This window comes from Pipra filicauda, unplaced genomic scaffold, assembly GCF_003945595.2.
Source record: "Pipra filicauda isolate LSUMZ 115617 unplaced genomic scaffold, ASM394559v2 scaffold186_size1760508_pilon, whole genome shotgun sequence".
Classification (NCBI taxonomy): Eukaryota; Metazoa; Chordata; class Aves; order Passeriformes; family Pipridae; genus Pipra; species Pipra filicauda.
In genome coordinates, this window is record NW_024104294.1 from 232,714 (window position 1) to 242,472 (window position 9,759).

The 9,759-nt window shown below is 42.4% G+C and overlaps 1 long non-coding RNA gene across 1 annotated transcript in view; it reads left to right on the top strand.

The window, feature by feature from the left end:
- LOC120323034 overlaps positions 1-8,878 on the top strand; it is a 32,733-nt gene extending 23,855 nt beyond the window's left edge. The window contains exons 4-5 of the long non-coding RNA XR_005563092.1: positions 3,819-3,879; positions 8,421-8,878. This is a non-coding gene — a long non-coding RNA (uncharacterized LOC120323034). The remainder of the gene's footprint in view (positions 1-3,818; positions 3,880-8,420) is intronic.
- Positions 8,879-9,759: the final 881 nt, after the last annotated feature.

Genomic DNA, 9,759 nt, shown 5'->3' on the forward strand with positions numbered 1-9,759 from the left:
AGAAAGTGCCAAGCAGAAGTGACAGTGACACCTTCTTATGAATCCAAAGCAGAGATGGAATAGTGTCCATTGTAGCCTTTAGTGGTGACAGATTAGATGTCACCTATTAGATGTACATGTGCTGGTTCCTTTGCACTGCTGTGACAGAAGTACAGGCTGATGACTCTTTTTCCAAAATAGAGATCATTCTAAGGCTTGTGAAGGTGGGTGTTTGTGCACTGGGTTTGTCTGTGCTTAGCTGAGGATCAGATACACATCAGCTTTCTCAGCCTTCGAGTGGGTTTGAACTGAGTCTTGCAATTACCACATTTTCAGCCAAACAGTCTCTGACTTTGGATTAAAGACAAAGGTCAAATTAGAATTCTCTTTGTATGCTTTTTAGGTTGGATTTTTGGTTTGTTTCTTTATGGTCTTAAATAACTGAATTTCTATTTCTCTTGAGTATTAACAGCTGGCAGCTGTACAGATTATGAGAGTTCAGGCGTCTATAAAAATATCAGTTCCTTTTGAAGTGCTTTAAAGCATAAATTATAGTTAGATAATATCCTCAGATGACAATATCAGCCTGTGAAAAAGGATTTTCTTTCACCACCTCCTTCTGCTTTTAATCTAGAAATTAAAGACAATAGGGACTACAATTATCAAAGATGCCACATAATATTCCCTCTTGGGGATTTCACCTAGAAGTTCTAGTCTCTGCCCAGTGTACTTTGGGAAGTTCAGTTTGCTGTTAAAATGCTTTTGTAGAGCTGTCTAACAGTCCCCATAAAGCACAGTGAAAAGAGAGCTTAAAGGAATGGGTGGACATTTTTTGAGAGTCAGACAAATAAATTACATGCTTTTTATTCTCCCAAGCACAGATGACTAGAATTGTAACTGACTGAATAATTTGCAGTGATTAATTTGAAGAGATTTTCAAGGTTTTCAGTGTTCTTTGAAAATCTGTGCATTTAAGCAGAAATATGGTTTATTTAAACATGTTTCAGTGTAATTGTTTGGTCTTGAGACTGCTAGCAGGCAATTGTCAGTTGAAATACTGCATATATAGAAAAATTCCTTAAATTCTGTGCTATTTTTGCCTTACATAGTAGGGAGTTACATGAAGATGGTTTTATTGCTTAAATTGCAAGTCACATGTCTGATGATAATGTTTGCCATTCTTGCCATTTCGGCTCTAACCGTATCAGACGGTCAGGGAGAGGAGATGATATCACATGATCCATGTAAGGAGCAGGGTGAAATGTGGATTTTGCAATTGGATCTATTTATTATTGCTATTTTTGTGGTAGTGGTTCCTTGTTAGTGTTGTGAACAGGGCGAATGACTGTGTGGGTGTTCCAGGCAACTGGCATCCTGGAAGGCTCCCTGGTGCCTACCTCAAATCATAGTTTTTCTGCCTTATCACCTTAACGGGTCTTTAGGAGCAATTTTCTCATTGCAGTTAATAAGGGTGTTGGATGCTGTTTTGTCCCTGTAAGCTGAGATGATTATGAAGAAGAGCAAGATAAAGATTGTAAGAGAACATAAACCCCACCCTGTGTTTCTGAGGAAAGAAAATTCACTGCTGGGCAGAAGCCATGGGATAAAAAACAGCAACCTGCTCATGTCCCTGTGTTCTCTAGGTTTGTTTGGGATCAAAAGCTAACCTAATGTACTGTGAAGGGCAGAGGGAAGGGGAAAGCAGTCCAGAGGGAGCAGCTCTGGGATTCAGCACACCAGCCCATGTCCATGCTCCTGCTGTGCCAGCTGAGCGTGTAGGACTTTTTATGTATTTAACACGTTGCAGTTTCATGGAGCATATTCAGTTTCAGAACTAAAGATAAGCATTTTCTCCTGAGATCTCTGTGCTGGTTTCCCAGCTGAAGAGGTCCAGAGAGAGTTTGTAGAAGTGGAAGTAGGGGAATTCTGAAGTGTGATGAAACTCATGTGAAACTTAATCACTGTTGGCCCTGATTTTACATTCAAAATCCAAATAGCTGCAAATATGAGTGTGGGAAACAGCAGAGATTCTATCCCATGTCTTTCATCATGAGATCCTAGTGCCCCCCAGAGTCTGACTAATAAAATCACTGAGACCAAGATCCAATGAATGGGCTCTGCTGAAACAGAAACATTTTGTGGTGTGGAGCTTGGACTTCCTCAGTTGTCCTATTAACTGTCCAAAATAATTCTGTTCAGATGATCAAGGCATGAATATTGCAAATTCTTCCTGAGTTGAAATAAGAATTCATTGGCCGAATGAGGGCAAGAATTAATTAGTGAGGAGCAAAGGCATAGATCTGCAGAATTGTGGGGAGCGTGGAGGTGATTGCATTGCAACTGCTTTGTTGTCTACTGCAGCAGCATAACTTAGGCCATTCAGGGTAGGGGTGGGATGAAGAGAGTGCTTTTACCATTAGCTAATGTCTAAGTGAAGTGCTGTGTGGTGCAGTCATAGTTAGCAGAGGCTGTACCCACTGGAGTCAATGGAGGGACGAGCACTACCTGAGAGCCATTCAGGTGACACCTTTATTAATTTCCTTTCATGGTTCTTCAGTCACAGGGTTCCCATTGACACCTTTCTTCGGGCTCACTTTGCAGTCCAAGCTTCTGTCCCTGAGGCAGCTTCCCCAGGCACTCAGAGCAGGCAGAGGCAGCACTCTGGCATGATGTCCCATGTTTGCTCTTGGAAAATGTCCCCTCACTATCCACTTGCTCTGTGTTTGCCCCTGTGGGTTCCTGGCACTGGTGAGCAGCACCAAAGGCTGGAAACACATCTCCAGGCCTGCTGTAAAACCCAGGGGCTGCACAGCAAGGGGATTGCTCTTTGCCTCCCTGAATTCCAAGGCTGTATTCCCATGCACTTGCTTCCCCTCAGTTGCTGTGGCACTATCTGCCCAGCAGCACTGCTGCTCAGAATGTTCTTCTGTGAGCATGAGAATACTTCCTCTGCTACATCCTGCTAACTTTCTCATTACACTTTATAGCAGACATTAATGTCTAGAAAAAAAGCAGATTTTATCTGCTCCCAAGATAGAACATAAAACAAACATCTAAGGCTCTGTAATGCCAAGACGTTTTTAGGATGCTTTTCAGAACATGTACTTGACTTCAATCATTCTGAATCTATTTTGTAATTACAAAGCCATTTTATGTTCCTTTGAAACCAATTCTAAAGCCATTTCACAACCACACTGAAAATATCTTGTGTACAGAATTTAGACAAACATTTATTTCAGTCCTGTCTTTTTCTTTTTTTTCCTGCTGGAAAAAGGGGTCTTTGCAGAACTCAAGGTACTCTTGACCATCTCACCAGGACCTCTATGAAAGGCTGCTTGAAGGAGTTCCATTCATCTGGGCAGTGTTAGTCCAGAAAAAAAGGAAAAGGAAACTCTCCCAGTGTAAAGTTTTCAGGCCCGATGGAGTCATTAACATTTACTTTCAACTATGGCACGGGCCATCCTGCTTCCCTGAGGATTCCTTTGTCAGGGTGAGCAGCAGAGGGTCACTAGACCACAAAGCTGAGTAGTGGCTCTGAGGTTTCCTCAGCTGGCTGTGGGGCAGGGCAGGCTGGTTCACTGCTGATTGGAGAGAGGTTTGGATCAGCATGTTTGCCTATTGGATTACTTTTTCCTTGACAATGCTGTGAGGAACACGATCAGACTTATAAAACCATTCTCTGTTCAGCTGTAAGTAACCCTCATAGAAAGTAGGTTTTCTTTGACTACAAAATAGCAAAGATCATCTACCTACCAGACCAGATAAAGCTGATCTCAGCCAAGCCAAAGCTTTATTTAGACTCAGCCATGTTAAAGCACAAATCTGTCATCCATGTGCAGGGCCAGGAGCTGAGTGATGTGCATTAAGAGACCAACCTACTCACAGCCTATATAATGCCAGGTAAGAAAAGCACAAAGCACAGGGGAAGATGAAGATCTGCTTCTGCAAGTATGTGCTGTATTCCCAGGGCAGGAGTGTATGCACTGAGTCAAAATAATATGTAATGAATAATCAAGTGTTATTACGTAAAGTGGTTGGAAATAAAACTGACATTACATAGAAAGTGGTACAATACTGCTGCAGTAATCACTCTGAAAGCGGAAGAAGGGATTCTAAAGCAATGTGGTCTGGTTCTGGTTTGAAATTGGTGGAATTTACATCCCCTGAGCATCTATTTTGCCCACAAGGAAATGAGCAGGTTTCCCGCTCCCTGTGTTTACGGGAAAAGCAGCTGCATAGCTGTTCTCTCACCCCAGTCTCATCAATACTGGCTTTCATGTTATTAGTTCTCAAGATTGCTTTTGTAGTGATTCAGCCTTTAAGATGTGGTTATTGGGCTTTTTGAAAGTGAATGGAAAAAACCACCAAGGTTAGCTGTATTTCTGCTCAGTGAATTCCTTAGCAGAAGGAAGCATTCGGTGATCCCCCGTCTGTGAATGTGGGCTGGCAGATCAATGCATTTTCAGAGGTTTGTTATCCTGCTGAGAATTTATAACAGATTTTGAGGCCAGACCACATCTTCCCTTCTGGCCAAGGATAAGTTAATCAGGTAAACACAACCACACAGTATGGCAAAGTTGTCACTCTGCAGGGAGACAGGGACGTATTGTCCCCTGTCCCACAGGAGAACCAGTGGAAGTCACAGTGTGTCTGTGTGTGGAGGTGCCATCTGCTTATGGGCCTTTTCCCCAGTTTGGGAGTACTTTCTGTGCTGAGAGACTGAGCCATTTGCCCTCTGCACAAGAGGGATGCAAAGTGCCAAGGTGAATTATTGATGAAAGATAAATGGATTTTTTAATTTGTACTACAAATCTATTCTCTGGGGGTTTTTGTTTCTTTTATACCAAAGGAAGGTATGATTTTGCTGGTGATTTCTCCTACTGACACAACTAATTACTTAATCAAGGGCTTCTGCCTTCTGTTTAGAGATAGCTGAGATATTAAGAGATTGCATTAATGCCCTTAGAAACACAGCAAGACTTGAGAAATCTATAAAGATATATTTAGTGGCAAAAATTATTCCATGATAATTTGTCAATTACAGTGCTCTATAAGATAGCAAATGCTCAAGATGAAATCTGCTCCAGCTGGGGGAAGGATCCATTTTTTGTGCCTTCAGACGTGTCTGGAAAGAAAATGCCTTTACTTTTTTTTTTTTCATATTTGCTCTGTTTATAGTGTTTGGGTTACATTTAGCATCCTTGTGGTTATGTGTGGGGCCAGCAGATGGGTGATAGGTGTTACCAGCATGGTGTAGACATAAACTGATGTTTTCTGGATTGGTAAAAGATGCCAAGAAAAATGCTTATAAGTAAACCTTGAATGCTGGTTCAGAGAGGGATGGAATAACTTGAGTTGTCTGGTCCACCTGCCCCTTGAGAGCAGGGCTAAATCATATTAAAACAATAAACAGCCATATTAGAAAGTAACTTATAAGCTCCTCAAGTTTTTACTCAATGTTTAATTTCCATGTCACTTCAGTGTACTTTAAAAATGCTCATTTTAACTGAAGAAAACTGTACATGAAAGTATTCTACATTTTTCCCTTCATTGAGATGCTGGAATTTTTTCACCATTGTTACTGCTTTAGAGAAAAGAGCATCTGCCTTTGACAGGGGGGTATTTGCCTGTATTCCCAGCCCACAGGCTTAATAGCATTTTGCTCCTTCCTGCAGCTGAGTATTGGATTCTTGGTTTCTTGTGTAGCCGCACCTCTGACACATGGACATCACTCACATTCACAGGAAGGAGAGTTCAACCCCTTCCCCAGTAAATTTGGGACAGGCAGGCTGTCCCACCAGGAGGCAGCACACGGTGGTGTCCTCACAGGCACAGGGTGGGGCCTTGGCTTGTTTAGATATGCACAGAGAACAGCTGCTGGAATAGGCTACGAAGTCCCCACGAGCACCTGGTATAAAGGAAGCCCTTCCTCTGCTGTGTATAATGTGTGCATACAGGGTAATATATTGATTGGCTTTATTATCATTTCTGTCGTTTCATCACAGCTTACCAGTTAGCAGTAGAATGACATAGTTTTAGGGAAAACCTCACACTCTAGGAAAGCTTATTCAAGAAGGACTAATGAAAATTATAGCTATTTATCCACCAAAGCTATGAAATGATACATTATGATTCCCAAAGTGCTGGATTACTGTACTGTGACAAATAGAAGTTTCTGAAGTATCCTTGATTGAGAGCCAGTGTACAAAAAGGAAGCTAATACTGGAGATTTTTTTCAACCACTTAGTTGCCAATGGAAGGAGATACAACTGAAGTTTGTGTTTCTTAAATATCTGTCAAATGGGGGGGTTAAAAGCTGTTTAAGTGAGGAGTGCTTAGAGCCTATTGTGTCTGAAGTGGGAGGAGGAATAAATGCAGTTTCCACACAGGGAATATTTTTTAAGCGTGGTCTCTGCTGCTGCCCCTCGGGGCTGTGCAGGGCCAGGAGCCCCGGGCAGGACATCGCTGTGCCCACGGGCACCCGGGACACCGGCACACTGCTGTCACCCGTCCGCAGGGTGAGCTTTTTGTTCGTCGGCTCTTTGTGCCTGCGGCAAACACCCGAGTTCTGTCACCCCACTCGAGGCTGGGCAGCAGAGCAGCACCCACGGAGAGGCTGCTGAGCCGGAACAATTGCCTGTGCTCTTTGTTCTGCGTGGGCAGCATCCAGATGTCTAATGGCAATAGAAGCAAAAGCTGGCTCTGTGCAATCCCTGCCTTTCCTCCTTCCCCCGGTGTGTACAGACCACACGGAGCAGCGCCTGGCTGCGTGTGCACAGGGAACAGGGGCAGGGCATCTCACAAAGGGATCTCTCCCTGGACAGAGGCTGAGCCTCACTGATGGAGTCCCTGCCTTGGGCAGTGACAGTGCAAGGCCAGTTGTGCATTTTGGGTGTGGAGGGTTCCTCAGCAGAAAGGCAGAGTAATAGTTGTCCTATATTCATAATGATTAATTGTGTCAAATTAACTGCTGTAGCAAATTAATCTGTGAACTAATCATTAATAACTCAGTTCATAAATGGGTAAATAAGCCAATAGACTCATTAAGTTCTCTAGGTCTTGTAATTCAGCTCTGATGCAAATCCAAAACCATGCACAGTTTCTGTTTTGTTTCACCAAATTATCTGTAGAGAACAACAAGGTAATGTCTTTTGGTTTATCTAACAAATTGTCTACTGTGAGTTATCAAAATCTATATGCTTTTACACCACCTGGGGCTAAAATCAGGGCAGCTGAAATCAAGAAGAGCTTTCTCATTATTTTTGAAACCTTAAACTTCATGAGGATGTAGAGAGGAACCCCATTCTGTCTAGTCTAGTCTAGCCCCAGTTATCCTAATCCACTCTGCTTTGCAGTCAGACTGTGGCTCCTTGTCCTCAAGGCACTTCCAAACTTTCCATCATGTGAAGAGACATTCAGAGTTGCAGCTGGGCAGTTAAATTACAGGAAGTGCACAGTGACCATTTTGACTGTTGTTTCCTGATTATTTTTTATGTGCACAGTACATTTTTATGAATGCCTTTGCTGCCTGAGCACCATGCTGAACTGGCCACCTGACTTATTTTCCTCAGTCATGACCACTGGCTTGAAGACATGTTAGTGTGCTCGTGTAGCTCATGTTGTTCAGCCTGGACTTTGTTGCAAAGGTGATCATGAAAATTAGGAAAGAGGCAATCTGTGAAAAAACATGCTAATAATAGTAACACCACCACTACTCTGAACTCGTGTTTGTGTTTGTTATGCTTCTCAAATCTTGCTTCTCTCACAATGCCTACAAAATGCTTGAAGTCGAAGCAGCTGATGAGCTCCGACTCCTGCTCATCTTTCATTTTCTGGTCTGATTGTTTCTTGCTGCCACCACTGCTTCCCCTGTATAAGTGCACTGAAAGTCTGCTGAGGTACACAGCTTTTTCTAGCACATTTGGTGCTCACCCCGGGTGAGTCACGCTAAAAGCAATATTAAGAAGCAGTGATCTTGGGATTACAGTGTTTTAAGAAGCATTAGGCAGTACCTTCCACTCTCCTCTGCAAAGAACTTTCAAACAAAGTGTTCAGTGAGACATTAGGAGATACCAGTCTTTGTCCCTTGCCCGGGTGGGCTTGGAGGCAGGAACCTGCAAGTACCTACACATCAGGAGACTTCTAACCCAGGGCTCTCTGTTCTACCTACAAAGTCCAGTAGCTGGAAATTAAAGTGAAGTGAGAGAAAGTACTTGCACAGTGAGAGAAATTAGTGATTTATTTAAAGATGAAATAAGTACTCCAGTCGCTTCGAATCAGGATGAGGTGTTCAGCTGAACAACACATTGTAGTTTGATCACAAATGGATAGGTCTGACACAGAGATGACATGGTGAAATTCTTTGTCTTGTCAAATTCTTTGTCTGTCAGCACCCCTTCTAACCTAAAAAAATATTCCTTCTTCTTTACCCTGTGGATCAGTGAAGCATTCAACCAGACAAGGAGAGACAAAAAGCCTGGGAACAAGGTCTGTGATAAGTGAGATCTCCTTTCCCTACCTTTCACCTGCAGGTAACTTTGTTGATTAGTGACTCTGACATGTGGCCTGGGGTTTTTTCTTAGTAATGAAGAAAAAAATTGGGCATCAGTTCCTGAATATGACTGTAGTGCAGAGTTTTGAAATAAAACCAATGGTATGTGGCTGAACCTGCCTGATAAGAAGTTATTAAAAAAAAGTAATAATGTCTTAGTCACAGCAATGAGGAGATAAATTATATGTTAAATGGCAAAGCACAGCACTGCATATTTCATGCTCTGTAATGACTTAAGAGTTCATCATGATAAATGTTATTAAAATAAGGACGAAAGGAATTAAATGTGATGCTCTGCTACCTGTGCTGAGATCTCTTCAACTCACTTAATTCTTGCTGCCTTGCCTTTTGCATAGTCACTATTCATATCACTTTTAAAGAAAGTGAAAAGGCAAAAGAAGCAAATCCTTTATGATGAAAGGCTTCACGATTAACAAAGGGAGAAGAGGAGTTGCCTTGAAGCTTTCCAACTGCCTGTAAAAAATGAGGTTTAGGTTATACACAGGTGGCATTATATTTAAATGTCAGATCTGGGCTTTGTTCCCCTCTTTAATATAAATGTCAGTGGCATTTTTCTGGGAAATCTTTTTGTTTCAACTTCCGCTTTAATAAATTCAGACTGGCTTTCACTCTTGCCATCTATTTTTGTTTATTCAGAACTCTGTTGACTGAAATTTTGCATCAGTTTTTTTTTTCTAGAAGCCATGAATAAAACACAAGTGGTGGACCGGCATATTCCAGAAGATCAGCAGCAGTGGACAAGTGTTGTAGTGACAGTGAGGAGGAAATAAAATGCCATGAACCTCCCCCAGCCACAGCCAAGGCAGGGGAGCTGCATTAGTACTTGGGCCACTGGTTGATTATATGAAGAAATAGTGGTTTCCTTGCTGGGAGGGAAAGTAGAACCAACAGCACTTCCATCTGGAGTGGGTAAAGTAGGTGTGGGTAATGGGATAGCACAGGGAGAAGAAAGAACCGAAACTCCTAAATACTACCTTAGCCTGCTCTAAAGTGAGATAGTTCTTAGAAAGCTGTATAAGCTTTGAAGAAAAATATGATGGTGTCAAAAGACTGCTGTTTAGTACCTGAATTACCTCTACTTCCAGATCAGTTGGCAGGTGCTGCTGAAGTACCACTGCGGGGAGGAATCACCTCATCCATCATCAGTGCATTACTCCTGTCCTTGCTTTCTGAGACAGTTCAGTGCCTTTGTACCTCCAGATGCTCTT